At 38.4% G+C, this 17646-nt stretch overlaps 1 long non-coding RNA gene across 2 annotated transcripts in view; it reads right to left on the bottom strand.

Moving 5' to 3' along the window:
- Positions 1 to 1320: 1320 nt before the first annotated feature.
- LOC149119747 (uncharacterized) overlaps positions 1321 to 17646 on the bottom strand; it is a 113928-nt gene continuing 97602 nt past the window's right edge. Inside the window, exon 4 of one of the 2 annotated variants that reach the window (XR_016227926.1) lies at positions 1321 to 1440. This is a non-coding gene — a long non-coding RNA (uncharacterized LOC149119747). Of the gene's footprint in view, positions 1441 to 16252; positions 16942 to 17646 lie in introns of those variants that run through there. The other variant, XR_016227925.1, reaches the window with a different exon arrangement.

The following is a 17646-nucleotide window of genomic DNA, read 5'->3' as shown; positions in this document are numbered from 1 at the left end:
TCTTTGATTTAACTTTAGCAAATAAGCAATCCATGCTTCTTTTAATATTGATATTATACTCAAATGCAAGTTTTCAATGACTTCTTTCTACTGATAGAAATAATCTACTATCACAAGGGCAGATTATGCTTGGTTAAAATCAATCATTTTAACTCAGCCTTTGTAATACATTCATTTTACAAACAATTCTTTCTTCATGCAAGGCCCGCTATTAATTCTAATCTTACAGTGCTCTCTGCTGGTGATAAATCATGTCAAACCTCATTAGACATCGAAAGGCCTAATTAACTTTTTATCTTAGGCTCCCACTACCATTCAAACGCATTGCAGCACCTCCAAATTCACTACAGGGAGATCAGAAGCCAAGGGGCACCAAGACCCTTCCTTATAAGGAGGCAGAGCAACCTGGACACTGCGCTTAAGCTCTGATTCATCGTTTTAGGAGTACCCACCAGTAAAGGTCCCCAGCTCTGGAACAGGAACACTTAGACAAGTTGGCTGCAATGAAGATCCAGTAAAACATGTTGAGTGAGAAATCAAGAATTGGTTGGAATTCTGGCTTTGGGTCACAATAGCCTTGTGACTCTAAGTCATTTTACCTTTTTCAACTTTCATTTGCTCACCAGTAAGATAGGGACAATAATCTGTATCCTGCCTATTTCACTCAGCTATTGTGATCATAAGTAAGATAATACTTCATAAAAATTATATTATCATTATCATTATTGTTACAATAAAAGTAACACTATTTTCTTTAGATGAGTGACTCAAATCTTTTAACTTTTTGTTCAGTGGGGTAGACTTTTTAAAACACATTCCTACATTGAAACTTTCTAGAACAGACTTTATTAACCAGAGTTTATTGTATGCATGAAATGTATATTTATTTGTTATTGAGTCAGTTAATGAGAAGCACGAAACTGTCTAAATATACACTAAGTTTTGAAAACTTGGATTAATGGTAATCATCAATACTGACATTTCCCTCAATACCCAATTGATTTCTTGGCTTCCTTTGTCTGGCATCTGAAAAATCATGATTCATAGAGATATAATCATAAATTATAATTTTAATAGCCTCAAAATCTCAGCATAATCTTCAACTAAAGCAATCCAGAAGCTTGAATGGTAAATGGTAATAATAATAGCTACAACTCATAAGTACTCCCTATATGCCAGATGATTCTCTAAGGACTTCATGTATATTAACTATTTAATTCTGATAAGAACTAAATGAGGTAACTATGTCTGAAGTCACTATTTTTCCAGATAAGGAAACCAGGACAAAAGAAGATTAAGCAATTTACTTACATTCCCACTCCAAAGATAGTCCCAGACTGTGCTCTGTACCACTTTAGTACATTGCCTTCCACAGAGGAGATGTCTCTTTGAAATTCAATCGCCAACATTTGACCAATAGAAATCCTCAACTGAAACAGGCTAAATTTGGAGTTAAATAGTGAGTAAAGTTTTTGACCATTGTAAACATTCACTATGTGGCAAAAATTTCTTTCTTAACATAATTGGTCTTCAATATCCATGGGTTTTACATCTGCAGGTTCAACCAAATGCAGATCAAAAATATTTGAAAGGAAAACTGTGCTTATCCTGTTACATACAGGGATTGTTTTCTTGGCATTATTCCCTAACAATACAGTATAACTATTTGATTAGCATTTCCATTATATTAGGAATTACAAGTAATTTAGAGATGTTTTAAACTATATGAGAGGATATATGTAAGTTATATGCAAGTACCACACCATCTTCCATCAAAGAGTACAGTATTGTTCACATTGATATTTGCAGGAGGTCCTGGAAACACTCCAGTATGGATACGAAGGGGTAACTGTAAATCTTGTTCTGACAATATCATTTTAAATATATGTGACATATCTCCATGCCTATATGTCAAGTTGTCTTAGAAAATTTTAAAACAGGCCCATCTATCCCCTTTTCCATATTGACTCCAATTTTAGGTTTTTATTTCATTGCTAAAACTGCAACCACAATCCAAATATCTTTAGAAGCATATGTTGCCTTATTAGGTTTCTTCTACTTATTAAAATTTACACAAAAAATGTTGCAAACTTGCCTCAGCACCAAACAGAATAGTACAGAATAGTATTCTATCACCATGATACATGCCACATCTGCTTCTTATTGTGCAGCTGCCCTTTGCATCTGTAGGAGAATGTGTACCTGAGCCTTATCTGACATTCGATTATTGAGCCCAGCACACATGTGCTTGGAGTAATGACTTCATATATACAATTCCATGTTCTGAAACATTTGTCAGCTTTAAATTTTAATCCCTCTTTAGTTCCTCTCATTCAATAGCATGTACAAAAAGTCTAAATATATTTAAAACAATAAAAATACAGAAAATATATATAAAATAACCTAAATTAAAGATCTCTGCGAGTGAGATCCCAGTGGAAAGAATGGGTCATCAAAGAAGGAGGTACCTTTCTCTGAAGGGAGGAGAGAACTTCCACTTTGACCATGGCCTTGTCTAAATATGATCAGAGTCAGTGAACTCAGGGGGGCTTCCATAGCCTTGGCAGCTCATGACAAGAGCCTAGGGTGATTACTGAGGCCATAAACAAGAGTGTCAATTTGTTAAGTCAACACCAGGAGTCACTGTGCACTTACTCCTCATGTAGGATCTTTGTCCTTAGTGTGATGTACATTGAGATTTAATGCTATAACTAGTACTCAAACAGTATTTTTTACTTTATGTTTCTGTGTGGGTGCAAACTGTTGAAATCTTTACTTAATATATGCTAAACTGATCTTCTGTATGTAAAGAGAATCGAAAATAAATCTTGATGTGAATGGAAGGGGAGAGGGAGTGGGAAAGGGGAGGGTTGTGGGTGGGAGGGACATTATGGGGGGGAAGCCATTGTAATCCATAAGCTGTACTTTGGAAATTTATATTCATTAAATAAAAGTTTGAAAGCAAAAAAAAAAACACATAGAAAGTAACAAATGCTGTCAAAGATGTGGAAAAAGGGGACACTATAGGTGGGAAGGTAAATTAGTGTGACCACCATAGAAAATAGTATGAATATTTATTAGAAAAACAAGAACTAAACTTGGTATATTTGTCAAGCAATCCCATTACTGGCCATATACCGAAAAGTCATGAACACATATCAAATAGTACCTGCATCACCATGTTTATATATATACACACACATACATACAATGGAATATTATTCAGCTATAAAAAATGGTTGCAACTAGAGGATATCATGTTGAGAGAAATAAGCTGGACACAGAAAGACAAATACTACATATTCCCCTTATATGTGGGAGCTAAAATTTAAAAAGGTAAAAATAACTTAAAAAAGAGAAATGCTTATGTGTATTAATATTGTTGCAGATATAGTTTTGTCAAATATGGTTTTATATCTTTGTCAAACCAATTGTAAGGAATGATACACTACTATAATTTTAATGATCTGTGATTATTTTTAAAATTTATGTATATGAATGAAATTGACATCTTTTCATTTGATTATTGTTTATAGCCCTTGCCTGTATTCCTGCTGAACTAGGGTCATTTTACTTTTTACTTGTTGAACTATTTATTTAGTGGAATATTAATCCTTTGACTATAACATAAATTAAAAATATGCTATTTGAAAAAAATGAATGAAATAAGGATATAAGGAGAGAGAGAAGGAGGAAGGGAAGTATCACTATGTTCTTAGAATTGTATCTATGAACTACATGGAATCTGTACCCTTTGTATTACCATCACATTAACATAAAAACAGAGGAGAATTGTGTTGTAGTAATTATCATGCTTGCTGTAACCCTGAGAATATGAAAAACTAATAAATTCCTTAAAAATGAAGAAAAAGAAAAGAAAAATATTAACAGAATTTAATATTTAAAAAAGCAAAACCAGCCAAGGGTGCATGTTTGGGACAACAATGAAGACACAACTTGGGGCACCCACATCTTGTCCCATACTGGAGTGCAGGATTCAAGTGCCCACTCCTTTGCTTCTGATCCATCTTCCTGCTAGTGCATACCCAGGTGGCAGCTTGAGTACTTGGGCCCTTGCCACCCACATGTAACCCCTGGATTGAATTTTAGACTCCAGGATTTAGCCTTGCCCAGCTCTCGCTGTTTCAGGCATTTGGGCAGCAAACCAGGTGACGGAAGCTCTCCAGCTGTTTTTCTGTTTCTCTGCATTTTAAATAAAATAAAAATTAAAAAAATACATCCAAGTTGGTAAGTATTCAGGAAAATAATAGTTCCAATGAAAAATTCAAAAGCAAAACATGATCTGTAGCATAACTACTAGACCAATATGGTAGAAGTGGGAAGACTATGATTTGGTGAGCACTTGAGGGGACAAGGGACACCATCAAGCACGCTAAATGTTCAGGTCAATGGAAGCAAGGCCAATTCCAGAATCTAACAACCACAAGATTCTTTTGATTCCACTCTGATTAGAGAGGCTTAGAAAGTACACTGGATTCAGCTTTCAAATTCTCATACACAGCTACAAAAATATTTTTCCAAAAGGTGATATCATGAGGATATTCTGAGATATACACATTCATAGATATCATGTGTGGTACATATGCAAACACAGATTTATGCACCTATGATTTAGAAACTTCCCAAATCATTTTGCTTTCCTTCCCACTGTTCAAAATGATTATAAGTATTTGGAACACCCTTTCTCAAATAGATATACTCCCACTTGTATCCCCATCTATCTCAACAATTCTGTTGGCATTCTTGTAGTTGCTACCTTGTTCTCATAGGGCCCTCAAGTACCCTAAATATGGGCCTGTTCTTTTCATTAGCAACCAGGAAATGACACAATTAAGAATGCATGATTCAAACCTAATAGGACAATAAGAGGAGAAAGTAAGCATATATTTCCTTTGAGGTATTTGGCTCTTGGATTACTATATTGTCCTTGTTTGGAAGAACCTGATCTTCTGCCACCAGCTTTAGTTAACAAATTTAAGGCAGACACTTAAATGAGATTTTCATTTAACTTCTCAACCATACATCCACTTGGCCCACACTTAAGCTCAAAAAGCCAGCATCTAAAAAAAAAAATGCTCTCCTTAAAATCCAAATGTACGTTAAGAAGTTTCTTGGGGCAATGAGAAGACTAAATTGATACAGGGAGGCATGGTGACTTCCAATTTCAGCCATGCCAGTCACTTGGCATCAAAATAAGCACCAGCTGCGAGTGTTTGAATCTTGATAAATCAGAGGATACTGTAAAGTTGATAAGATGCTACTGTGAAAATGTTTCTATCCCTTAATGTCTGCTCTGTCCCCTTATTTTCATAGTTTGCTCCCTATATAGGTGGATACCATATAAAGAAGTGAATGCAAAAATCCCATGAATCTTTTATTGTGCTTTTGCAAGGCCTTTGAAATTACCTCACTAACTTTACCATTGGATATGGTCAACCTTTATCATCAGCCAGTCTGTTTTCTCTTAAACAGTTCTAGCCATAGTAACAACAGTTCACTGTAATCCATACACAAGAAAACAGGAGAGAAGTGAATGGATTTACAAACAGAAGTTTCTCCAGGATTTGATCTTTCTCTTAGAAAGTTTTTATTTAATAAATATAAACCTCATAGGTACAACTTTTGGAATATAGTGGTTCTTCCCTGCATACCTGGCCTCCCACCCCCACTGACATCCCACATCCTACTCCCTCTCCCATCCCATTCTTCATTAAAATTCTTTTTAAATTATCTTTAAATACGGAAGACCAACTGTATACCAAGTAAAGATTTCTACAGTTTTTACCCACACAGACACACAAAGTATAAAGTACTATTTGAAGACTAGTTTTACTGTTAATTTGCATAGTACAGAGAGTGGCAAGATGGCAGAATAGGAAGGGAGCACACTAATAGTCCGGGAAGAGACAGTTTAATAAAAGTGGAGATACTGCAGGTTCAAGGAAGAGTAGGGGAAGAAACAGCAGAGGAAACTCTTCTGGAACTAGTGATTCATGGTAGACCTGTGTGGAGGGCGTGGGAGTCCACAGCTCTGGACACCAGGGGCAGAATCAACACACCAGCACAGGAACACAAGGTGAGCCAAACCTCAATAGCCCGAGACACCAGCGGGAAGTGGAAAAAGGACACTAGAGGGAACAAGGCTTGAAATCCCGTGGGGAAAAGTTCACCAGGCTAACTAGAAGAGAGAGGGAAAAAAAAAAGTGACCGGTACAGACACAAGTTTCTCTCTCTCTGCTCACCTCTCAAAGGAAAGCAAGACAAGCAGTGAGCACCATTTTGGACAAATGTCATAAGCGGTGCAACCTCAGGGCGGCACCTGCCCTCAGCCAAGCAGAAAACCCTGACTCTGGGTGGGGGGGGGGGGTGAAATAACAGGAGATTAGGACCTAGTGAATGTGTGGTGCTAATGAACTGAGACTGTGAAAAAAGAGACAGTGGGTGAGAGAACTCATGGAATTCACGTGAGTACTCTCCAGAGATGCTACAATTCGGTAACCTTGGCAACCCAGTGGGAGACTGCAGGAGAATTTGAGCCCACACTGAGGACAGAACAGATTCACTGTGTGGTCCTTTGGAAAGAGCTTCCGATCTCTGCCTCCTGTGGGTATATCATTCGCCTGCTAATTACCTTCAATTCCGCTCAGCTGTGTGGAATTACATCCCTTCTGGAAAGAAAGAAAGAAAGAAAGAAAGAAAGAAAGAAAGAAAGAAAGAAAGAAAGAAAGAAAGAAAGAAAGAAGGAAAGAAAGAAAGAAAGAAAGAAAGAGAGAGAGAAAGGAAGGAAGGAAGGAAGGAAGGAAGGAAGGAAGGAAGGAAGGAAGGAAGGAAGGAAGGGAGATTTACCATGCCTAACCTGGGAGTGTCACCTTTGGCACACTCTTAACCCTGAGGAACCAAACAGAGCTCTCAGGACACACCAATCTCAAGCCTCTAAGGCTCCATAAAAAACAGACAGTCCACTTAATATAGTCATAGTATAACAAAAAAAAAAAAACCACAGCAAGGGAAGAAGAATCCAAAGAATATCTCCACAATGCTGGGCAACAAACACAGAAACCGAGGAAACAAGAAAAAGGAAGACATTATGACACCCCCAAATAAACAAGACACCCCAAGCCAAGATTATGAAGATGATGAGATGGAAGAAATGCAAGATACGGATTTCAAAAAATTTATGATAAGAACAATTAGAAGTTTTCAAAAACAAATGCTTGAGCTACGGAAATCCTTACTGGACAGGATAGAAAATCTCCTTCAAGAAAATGAAAACTTAAGGAGGAATCAAAAGGAAACACAGAAACTAGTAGAACAGGAAAGTGTGATAGTGAAGAGAAATCAAAATGAAATGAAGAACTCAATAGATCAAATGACAAACATATTAGAGAGCCTTAAAAACAGAATGGGTGAAGCAGAAGAGAGAATATTGGACTTAGAAGACAGAGCACAGGAAAACATACAGTGAAACCAAAGAAAAGAAGAGGAAATCAGAAATCTAAAAAAATATTGGTGGGAATCTACAGGATACTATTAAAAAAAAACAACATTCGGGTTCTAGGTGTTCCTGAAGGCATGGAGAGAGAGAAAGGATTAGAAGGCCTTTTTAGTGAGATACTTGCAGAGAACTTCCAGGGTTTAGAGAAGGACAGAGACATCCTAGTACAGGAAGCTCATAGAACCCCTAGTAAACATGACCAAAAGAGATCCTCACCACGACACGTTGTAATCAAACTCACCACAGTGAAACATAAAGAAAAGATTCTAAAATGTGCAAGAGAGAAATGTCGGATTACTCTCAGAAGATCTCCAATTAGACTCACAGCTGACTTCTCATCAGAAACCCTGCAGGCTAGAAGGGAATGGCAGACATAGCCCAGGTACTAAGAGAGAAAACTGCCAGCCCAGAATATTATATCCTGCAAAGCTCTCATTTGTGAATGAAGGTGAAATAAAGACCTTTCATAGCAAACAGAAATTGACAGAATTTGTCACCACTCATCCAGCCCTACAAAAGATGCTTAAAGATGTGTTGCACACAGAAACACAGAAACACGGTCATCAATATGAGAGAAGGTAAAGGAAGGAAACCTCACAGCAAAAGATCACAGGAAGTTCAAAGCATATATTAGAAAATATCTTTGGGAAATGGCAGGCAAAGTTACTACTTATCAATAGTCACATTGAACGTTAATGGCCTGAACTGTTCAGTTAAAAGACACAGATTGGCTGATTGCATTAAGGAACAAAACCCATCTATTTGCTGCTTAAAAGAAACACATCTTTCCAACAAAGATGCATACAGACTGAAAGTGAAAGGCTGGAAAAACATATACCATGCCAACAGAAACCAAAAAAGAGCTGCCATAGCCATCTTTTTTTTTTTTTTTTTTTGACAGGCAGAGTGGATACTGAGAGAGAGAGACAGAGAGAAAGGATTTCCTTTGCCATTGGTTCACCCTCCAATGGCCGCCACAGCTGGCGCTGCACTGATCCGAAGGCTGGAGGCAGGTGCTTCTCCTGGTCTCCCATGGGGTGCAGGGCCCAAGAACTTGGGCCATCCTCCACTGCCTTCCCGGGCCACAGCAGAGAGCTGGCATGGAAGAGTGGCAACTGGGACAGAATCTGGCACCCCGACCGGGACTAGAACCAGGTGTACCACCGCCACTAGGTGGAGGATTAGCCTATTGAGCCGCGGCGCCAGCCAGCCATCTTAATATCAGACAAAATAAACTTTAACACAAAAACTGTTAAGAGAGACAAAGAGGGACACTACATAATGATTAAGGAATCAATTCAACAGGAAGATATAACGATTATCAATGTATATGCACCTAATTACAGGACACTGGTTTATTTAAAAGATTTGTTAAGGGACTTAAAGGGAGACTTAGACCCCAATACTGGGGGACTTCAATACTCCACTCTCAGAAATGGACAGATCAACAGGACAGAAGATCAACAAGGAGACAGTAGATTTAAATGACACTATAGCCCAAATGGATCTAACAGATATCTACAGAACTTTTCATCCTACACAGAAAGCATTTACATTCTTCTCAGCAGTACATGGAACCTACTCTAGGATTGACCACATACTAGGCCATAAACCAAGTCTCAGCAAATTCAAAATAATTAGAATCATACCATGCAGCTTCTCAGACCATAAAGGAATGAAGTTGGAAATTAGCAACTCAGGAATCCCTAGAGCATATGCAAACACATTGAGGTTGAACAACATGCTCCTGAATGAACAATGGGTCATAGAAGAAATCAAAAGAGAAATCAAAAACTTTCTGGAAGTAAATGAGGATAGCAGCACAACATACCAAAACTTATGGGATACAGCAAAAGCAGTGTTAAGAGGAAAGTTTATATCAATAGGTGCCTACATCAAGAAGTTGGAAAGGCACCAAATAAATGAGCTTTAAATTCATCTCAAGGATCAAGAAAATCTGCAGCAAACCAGACCCAAAACTAGTAGGAGAAGAGAAATAATTAAAATCAGAGAAGAAATCAACAGGATTGAATCCAAAAAAAAATTACAAAAAATCAGCCAAACGAGGAGCTGGTTTTTTGAAAAAATAAACAAAATTGACACCCCATTGGCCCAACTAACTGAAAAGAGAACAGAAAACACCCAAATCAATAAAATCAGAGATGAAAAAGGAAATGTAACAACAGACACCACAGAAATAAAAAGCATCATCAGAAATTACTACAAGGACTTGTATGCCAGCAAACAGGGAAATCTATCAGAAAAGGATAGATTCCTAGACACATGCAACCTACCTAAATTGAACCAGGAGGACACAGAAAACCTAAACAGACCCAAAACTTAGACAGAAATTGAAACAGTAATAAAGGCCCTCCCAACAAAGAAAAGCCCAGGACCAAATGGATTCACTGCTGAATTCTACCAGACATCTAAAGAAGAATTAACTCCAATTCTTCTCAAAATATTCAGAACAATTGAAAACGAGGGAATCCTCCCAAATTCTTTCTATTAAGCCAGCATCACCTTAATGCCTAAGCTGGAAAAAGGTGAAGCATTGAAAAGAGAATTACAGACCAATATCCCTGATGAACATAGATGCAAAAATCCTCAATAAAATGCTGGCCAATAGAATGCAACAACACATCAGAAAGATCATCCACCCAGACCAGCTGGGATTTATCCCTGGTATGCAGGGATGGTTCAGTGTTTACAAAACAATCAATGTGATACACCGCATTAACAGACTGCAAAAGAAAAACCATATTATTATTCAAATAGACACCGAGAAAAACTTTGATAAAATACAACACCCTTTCATGATGAAAACTCTAAGCAAACTGGGAATGGAAGGAACATTCCTCAATATAACCAAAGCAATATATGAAAAACCCAGGACATACTACAGGACAGTTGTTATCAAAACAGCATGGTACTGGTACAGAAACAGATGGATAAACCAATGGAACAGAATAGAAACACCAGAAATCAATCCAAACATCTAAAGGCAACTTATATTTGATCAATGATCCAAAACCAATCCCTGGAGTAAGGACAGTCTATTCAATGAATGGTGCTGGGAAAATTGGATTTCCACATGCAGAAGCATGAAGAAAGACCCCTATCTTTTATCTTACAAAAAATCCACTCAACCTGGATTAAAGACTTAAATCTACGACCTGACACCATCAAATTATTAGAAAACATTGGAGAAACCCTGCAAGATATAGGTACCGGCAAAGACTTCTTGGAAAAGACCCCTGAGGCACAGAAAGTCAAAGCCAAAATTAACAATTGGGATTACATCAAACTAAGAAGTTTCTGTACTGCAAAAGAAACAATCAGGAAAGTGAAGAGACAACCGACAGAATGGGAAAAAATATTTGCAAACTATGCAACTGATAAAGGGTTGATAACCAGAATCTACAGAGAAATCAAGAAACTCCACAACATCAAAACAAACAACCCACTTAAGAGATGGGCCAAGGACCTCAATAGACATTTTTCAAAAGAGTAAAATCCAAATGGACAACAGACACATGAAAAAATGTTCAAGATCACTAGCAATCAGGGAAATGCCAATCAAAACCACAATGAGGTTTCACCTCACCCTGGTTAGAATGGCTCACATTCAGAAATCTAGCAACAACAGATGCTGGAAAGGATGTGGGGAAAAGGGGACACTAACCCAGTGTTGGTGGGAAGGCAAACTGGTCAAGCCACTATGGAAGTCAGTCTGGAGATTCCTCAGAAACCTGAATATAACCCTACCATTCAACCCAGCCATCCCTCTCCTTGGAATTTACCCAAAGGAAATGAAATTGGCAAACAAAAAAGCTGTATGCACTTTAATGTTTATTGCAGCTCAATTCACAATAGCTAAGACCTGTAACTAACCCAAATGCCCATCAACAGTAGACTGGATAAAGAAATTATGGGACTTGTACTCTATAGAATACTATACAGCAGTTAAAGACAACGAAATCCGGTCATTGGCAACAAAATGGAGGAATCTGGAAAACATTATGCTGAGTGAATTAAGCCAGTCCCAAAGGGACAGATATCATATGTTCTCCCTGATTGGCGACAACTAACTGAGCACCAAAGGGGAAACCTGTTGAAGTGAAATGGACACCATGAGAAACAGTGACTTGATCAGCCCTTGTCCTGACTGTTGTTGTACAATGTAATACTTTATCCATTTTAGTATTTTTTTTCTAGTACTATTGGTTGAACTCTGTAATTAACACACAATTATTCTTAGGTGTTTAAAGTTAACTGAAAAGTGATCCCTGTTAAAAATAAGAGTGGGAATAAGAGAGGGAAGAGATGTACAATTTGGGACATGCTCAATCAGACTTGCCCCAAATGGTGGAGTTAGAAACATGCCAGGGGATTCCAATTCAATCCCATCAACATGGCATGTACCAATGCCGTCTTACTAGTCCAAGTGATCAATTTGAGTTCACAACTGATCACACTGATAGGTCTAAGAGTCAAAGGGATCACACAAACAAGACTAGTGTCTGCTAATACTAGCTGATAGAATCAAAAAGGAAGAGAATGATCTAACATGAGAAGCGAGACACACAGCAGACTCATAGAATGGCAGATGTCCTAAATAGCACTCTGGCCACAGAATCAGCCCTTAAGGCATTCGGATCTGGCTGAAGAGGCCATGAGAGTATTTTAGGTATGGAAAGCGAAGACACTCTGGCAAAAAAAAAAAAAAAAAAAAAAAAACCCAAACCTAAATGAAAGATCTCTGCAACTGAGATCCCAGTGGAAAGAACAGGGCCATCAAAGAAGGAGGTACCTTTCTCTGAAGGGAGGACAGAACTTGCACACTTGCACTTTGACTATGACCCTCTCTGAATAAGATCGATTCGGCGAACTCAAAACGCTTCCATAGCCTTAGCAACTCATGACTAGAGCCTAGGGAGATTTCTGATGCCATAAACAAGAGTTTGTTAAGTCAACAATAGGAGTCACTGTGTACTTACTCTTCATGTGGGATCTGTCCTCAATGTGTTGTCCAATGTGAGTTAATGCTATCACTAGTACTGAAACAGTGTTTTACACTTTGTGTTTCTGTGTGGGTGCAAACTGATGAAATCTTTACTTAATATATACTAAATCGATCTTCTGTATATAAAGATAATTGAAAATGAATCTTGATGTGAATGGAATGGGAGAGGGAGTGGGAGATGTGAGGGGTGCAAGTGTGAGGGAAGTTTTTTTGGGGGGAAGCCATTGTAATCCATCACCTGTACTTTGGAAATTTATATTTACTAAATAAAAGTTTAAAAAATATTGTATAGTATATATATAGTACTATACAGTACTAGTGATAGCATTAACTCACATTGGACAACACATTGAGGACAGATCCCACATGAAGAGTAAGTACACAGTGACTCCTATTGTTGACTTAACAAACTCTTGTTTATGATCCCTGTTGAACATGGTGGTGGGAATGGGAGAGGGAAGAGATGTATAATTTGGGACATGCTCAGGCTGACTTGCCCCAAGTGGTGGAGTTGGAAGCATACCAGGGGATTCCAATTCAATCCCATCAAGGTGGCATGTACCAATGCCATCTCACTGTTCCAGGTGATCAGTTTCAGTTCACAGTTGGTCATGGTGAAGGGACTGGGAGTCAAAGGGAGCACATAGACAAGTCTAGTACCTGCTAACGCTAACCGATGGAGTAAATAAAGGGGAGAGTGATCCAACATGGGAAGTGAGATACTCAGCAGACTCATAGAATGGCAGATGTCCTAAATAGCACTCTGGCCTCAGAATCAGCCCTAAAGGCATTCGGAGCTGGCTGAAAAGCTCATGAGAGTATTTCAGGCATGGAAAGCCAAGACACTCTGGCAAAAGATCTCTGCGAGTGAGATCCCAGTGGAAAGAACAGGTCATCAAAGAAGGAGGTACCTTTCTCTGAAGGGAGGAGAGAACCTCCACTTTGACTATGACCTTGTCTAAACAAGATAAGAGTCGGAGAACTCAGAGGGCTTCCATAGCCTTGGAAACTCATGACTGGAGCATAGGGAGATTACTGATGCCATAGACAGGAGTGTCAATTGGTAAAGTCAACAACAGGAGTCACTGTGCACTTACTCCTCATGTAGGATCTCTATCCTTAATGTGCTGTACATTGAGATTTAATGCTATAACGAGTACTCAAACAATATATTTCACTTTGTGTTTCTATGGGGGTGCAAACTGTTGAAATCCTTACTTAATGCATACTAAACTGATCCTCTGTAAAAAAAAAAAAAGAAAAAAAAAAGAAATTATCAATTCCCAACTTGACTCTCACTGGGATTAAACATGACAATAGGTCTGCTCTGATTTCATCATCATTTAAAAAAATCATCTATTATTTTTCACTTTATGTTTCTGTGTGGGAGCAAACTGTTGAAATCCATACTTAATGTATACTAAGCTGATCTTCTGTATATTAAGATAATCGAAAATGAATCATGATGTGAATGGAAGGGGAGAGGGAGTGGGAAAGGGGAGGGTTGTGGGTGGGAGGGACGGTATGGGGGGGAAGCCATTGTAATCCATAAGTTGTACTTTGGAAAATTATATGCATTAAATAAAAGTTTAAAAAAAAAAATATTGTATAGTATAGTTCATTAAGGACAGAGGTTCTACATGGGGAGCAAGTGCACAGTGACTCCTGTTGTTGATTTAACAATTGGCATTCTTATATATGATGACAGTGATAACCTGAGGCTCTTGTCATGTGCTGCCAAGGCTATGGAAGCTTCTTGAGTCCACAAATTTCGACATTATTTAGATAGGGCCATAATCAAAGAGGAAGTTCTTTCCTCCCTTCAGAGAAAGGTACCTCCTTGTGTGGTGGCCCCTTCTTTCCACCGGGATCTCACTCATAGAAATATTTCATTTAGGTCATTTTTTTTTGCCACAGTGTCATGGCTTTCCATGCCTAAAATATTCTCATGGGCTTTTTAGCCAGATCCGAATGCCTTAAGGGCTGATTCTGAAGCCAGAGTGCTGTTTAGGGTATTTGCCAATCTATGAGTCTGCTGTGTGGCTTGTTTCCCATGTTGAATCATTTTCTCCTTTCAAATTCTGTCTGTTGTTATTAGCAGACACTTGGTTGTATTTATGTGATCCCTTTGACACTTATTCCTATCTTTATGATCAGTTATGCACTTAAAGTGATCACTGTAACTAGTAAGAGGGCATTGGTACCTGGAAAGTTAATGGGATTTGGAGACCCATGGCAAGTTTTTAGCTTTACCCTCAGGGGGTAAGTCCAGGATTAGATCTTCTAAAGAAGTAGGTGAATTCCCTGTAGAATTCAACTGAAAATTGGCCAATTATGGGGTATAGTTGATTATGGACCTTTATGGGATTTACAAACTATAGTGCCAAGTTGGCCAGTTTGCACTTGTTCATTATTTCTCATGAGAAAACAAAATACTTCTTTAATTTTTGCTTTTATTGCTTTTTTGTGAAAGAAAATAGTATTTAAATATTTAGAGATCATCTCTCTCATTATTTATTCATATTCATATTAAATATCAAAACTCAAGTTGGCAAATTCTAACCTGCTAGATAAGGTTGAGTCTTCATGATTTCCATCAGTTCAACTGAGTCAAAAGATGTTCAGGCATTAGACTGTGTTTTCACAATCAAAATTCAATGAGGGCTGGACATACTGATGTAGTTTTCCTTACCTATGGTACTTACTTTTCTTCACACATAAGAAGAGAAAGGGTTTAAAGCTACAGGCACAACTAAGTAATTATCACTGCAAAAACATCTCATTCACTCAAATAGACCTTGTTATAAATCAGAACAGAATTTTATTTTTTATCTAAACAGGAACCTAATTTATTTTAAGTTCCAACCACCTTAATGTGATTTTACATGAATTCCATGTCGGAAATAAATGTTAGTAGAGACAACGATATTTTCTCAAGCAAAATCTTCATAGGAATTGAGTTTCTCATCCAGGACAGATTAATTGATTTACAGGCAGCATGATGTTGGTAATTCTAACAGGAAATATAAAGAGAGGAACTAACTTTATGTCTTGTGCTCAATTTGCATTAGTTTAAAAAATCATTTCCAGAATTGTCTGTCAGCCAAAGCATAGTTTTTAAAATGTAAAACCAAGCCACAGATGCAAAGGTCAACCCAACATAAAGTTATGAACATAACTGGGGGGCCTTTATGTGTCAAGAACAGGAAATGATTTTGTGTTTCTTGCAAGAATTTATAGTCAGCAGCTGAAGGCAGAAAAAGCAATAAATTATAACAATTAGATTCAAAGTAACTTGCTGTTTCTACTGAGGGTCACAGAGCTTGATGATACAGTCATGCCACAAATAGTACAGCAAGTATTGTGCTATTTATTATGTACGACACGTAAACACACACACATATTTTAATTTTTCACAATTATCTCTTGTGGACAGCTCTGTTAATATCATTAATGAGGCAAAAAGGAAGGGTTGCATTAAAAAAAATTTTCCATTCCTTCCAATCTGTTATGTACTAGCAAAGGTGAGTTGGCCTACAAACAAGCCCACACTGTGCAGCAGTATTAAAAAATGGATTTCATTCCTAAATCTGTGTATATGAAATACATGAAATTTGTTTACCTTATGTAAAAAATTTTAAAAAAGAAAGAATGGACTCCACATGCCCTCTATTTTTTTTTTTGCAGTGGACAGCAAAATAGCAATATTTATTAGGGTAGGGACATCTGTAATCACGGATGCGCACCTCTTCAGACAGAACCTGAGTGTGAGCGTGTAATTCACATTTAGGCTGGGGCTTTTAAGGGGATCGGTCTTGCCTTCCCACATTTTCTCTTCCCCTCTCCCTCTTCTCCTCGGGAACAAAGGACTTGTTGGGTGTAAATACAAAAAAAATTCCTTTCTGAGTTTTTACCCCTTAAGTTATCAGACAAGGGAAGCCTGGCCGGCATCACCCCATCTTAGAGGGAGGATGTTATCAGGCCAGGTAGAAGAGGCAGGACCCCCTGGAAGGTCATCTGGATCTGGGCAGGACTTTGAAATGTAGATGCTGGGCTTCTGGAGCTTCCACAGTGGGTGCTGGTCTTCAGGCCTTTCTCATACACACTTCGGCTCAATTTCTGACTTCCTACCTAACATATCCCCTCCCTCAAGAAAAAAAAATCCATAATTCTTTTATGGGGATAAATGGGCAGAGTTCCATCTTTTATAGCTACTTTGAAACTAATAAATAGGCGTAGCAATGGATATGGGTGTTTTTCTCTTGCTATCTGTCCTATGGTGCTTGAGAGTGGCCTTAGGAAGCATTGTCTTGCTTGGTCCAGAGGGCAGGCCACCTTGTCTGATGAGGTAGGCTGGAAATCCTGTCTTAGAAGCACCTGGAGCCAGATGGCTTGTCTTCTGTTAGAGACAGAACAAACAAGGATGTTAAAGCACAATAGTCTGCAGAGAAGCAGAAAGAATGTGGATGTTCTGTTGCCAAGGAGAGGCAATGACCAGGATTTCCATGACCCAGATGTGATGTTAGGCCAGATATTTTAGCCTTGACTGACCTGGCCCTGGAGTTGTTTGGCCTTGTCCAAGAAAGTATGAATATGATTCTGTACCCCTTTAGTTTGAACCTAGTTTGGGGCACTTTCTTGGGCAGCAGGTAGAAGGTTTAGGGCCTGCCTGTTTTAAGGACTGAATTAGTAATCCCTTTGTGAGAGCCCTAGTCATGGCAGCTTTTCAATGAATAAAGCTATGCTTTGTTTGTTTTTCTCAAAGGAGGGGGCTCTGCTTTGGCTCCCTGTTGAGAGCCTGGTTTAGGAACTGTACTACTTCCCTGTACCTAGGAATCTGTTACCTGTTAGGAAAAAGCTGGGACTGCCTGAAGATTGCAGAAGTAGGAATTTGCTGCATGGCCCATATCCTCTCTGGGGCTGGTTTTCTCTCCCCAGGGGTGAGGATAAGGGTTAAATAATTAACTCTCTAATGGACTGGCTATGCTTTTTTTTTCCCTCTGGATACATAGTAACTACTTTTGCTAGGAAGTTAAGCCAATGTGTAAGACCAGAGTCTCAGTCTGGGAAAGGAAACAGACTAATAAATCATTTACATTTAACC

The sequence above is a fragment of the Oryctolagus cuniculus genome, chromosome X (genome assembly GCF_051225735.1).
Source record: "Oryctolagus cuniculus isolate XC-2025 breed Fujian yellow rabbit chromosome X, ASM5122573v1, whole genome shotgun sequence".
Classification (NCBI taxonomy): domain Eukaryota; kingdom Metazoa; phylum Chordata; class Mammalia; order Lagomorpha; family Leporidae; genus Oryctolagus; species Oryctolagus cuniculus.
The sequence above is the reverse complement of the archived record's forward strand: the minus strand, read 5'-3'. Positions and strand labels throughout refer to the sequence as shown.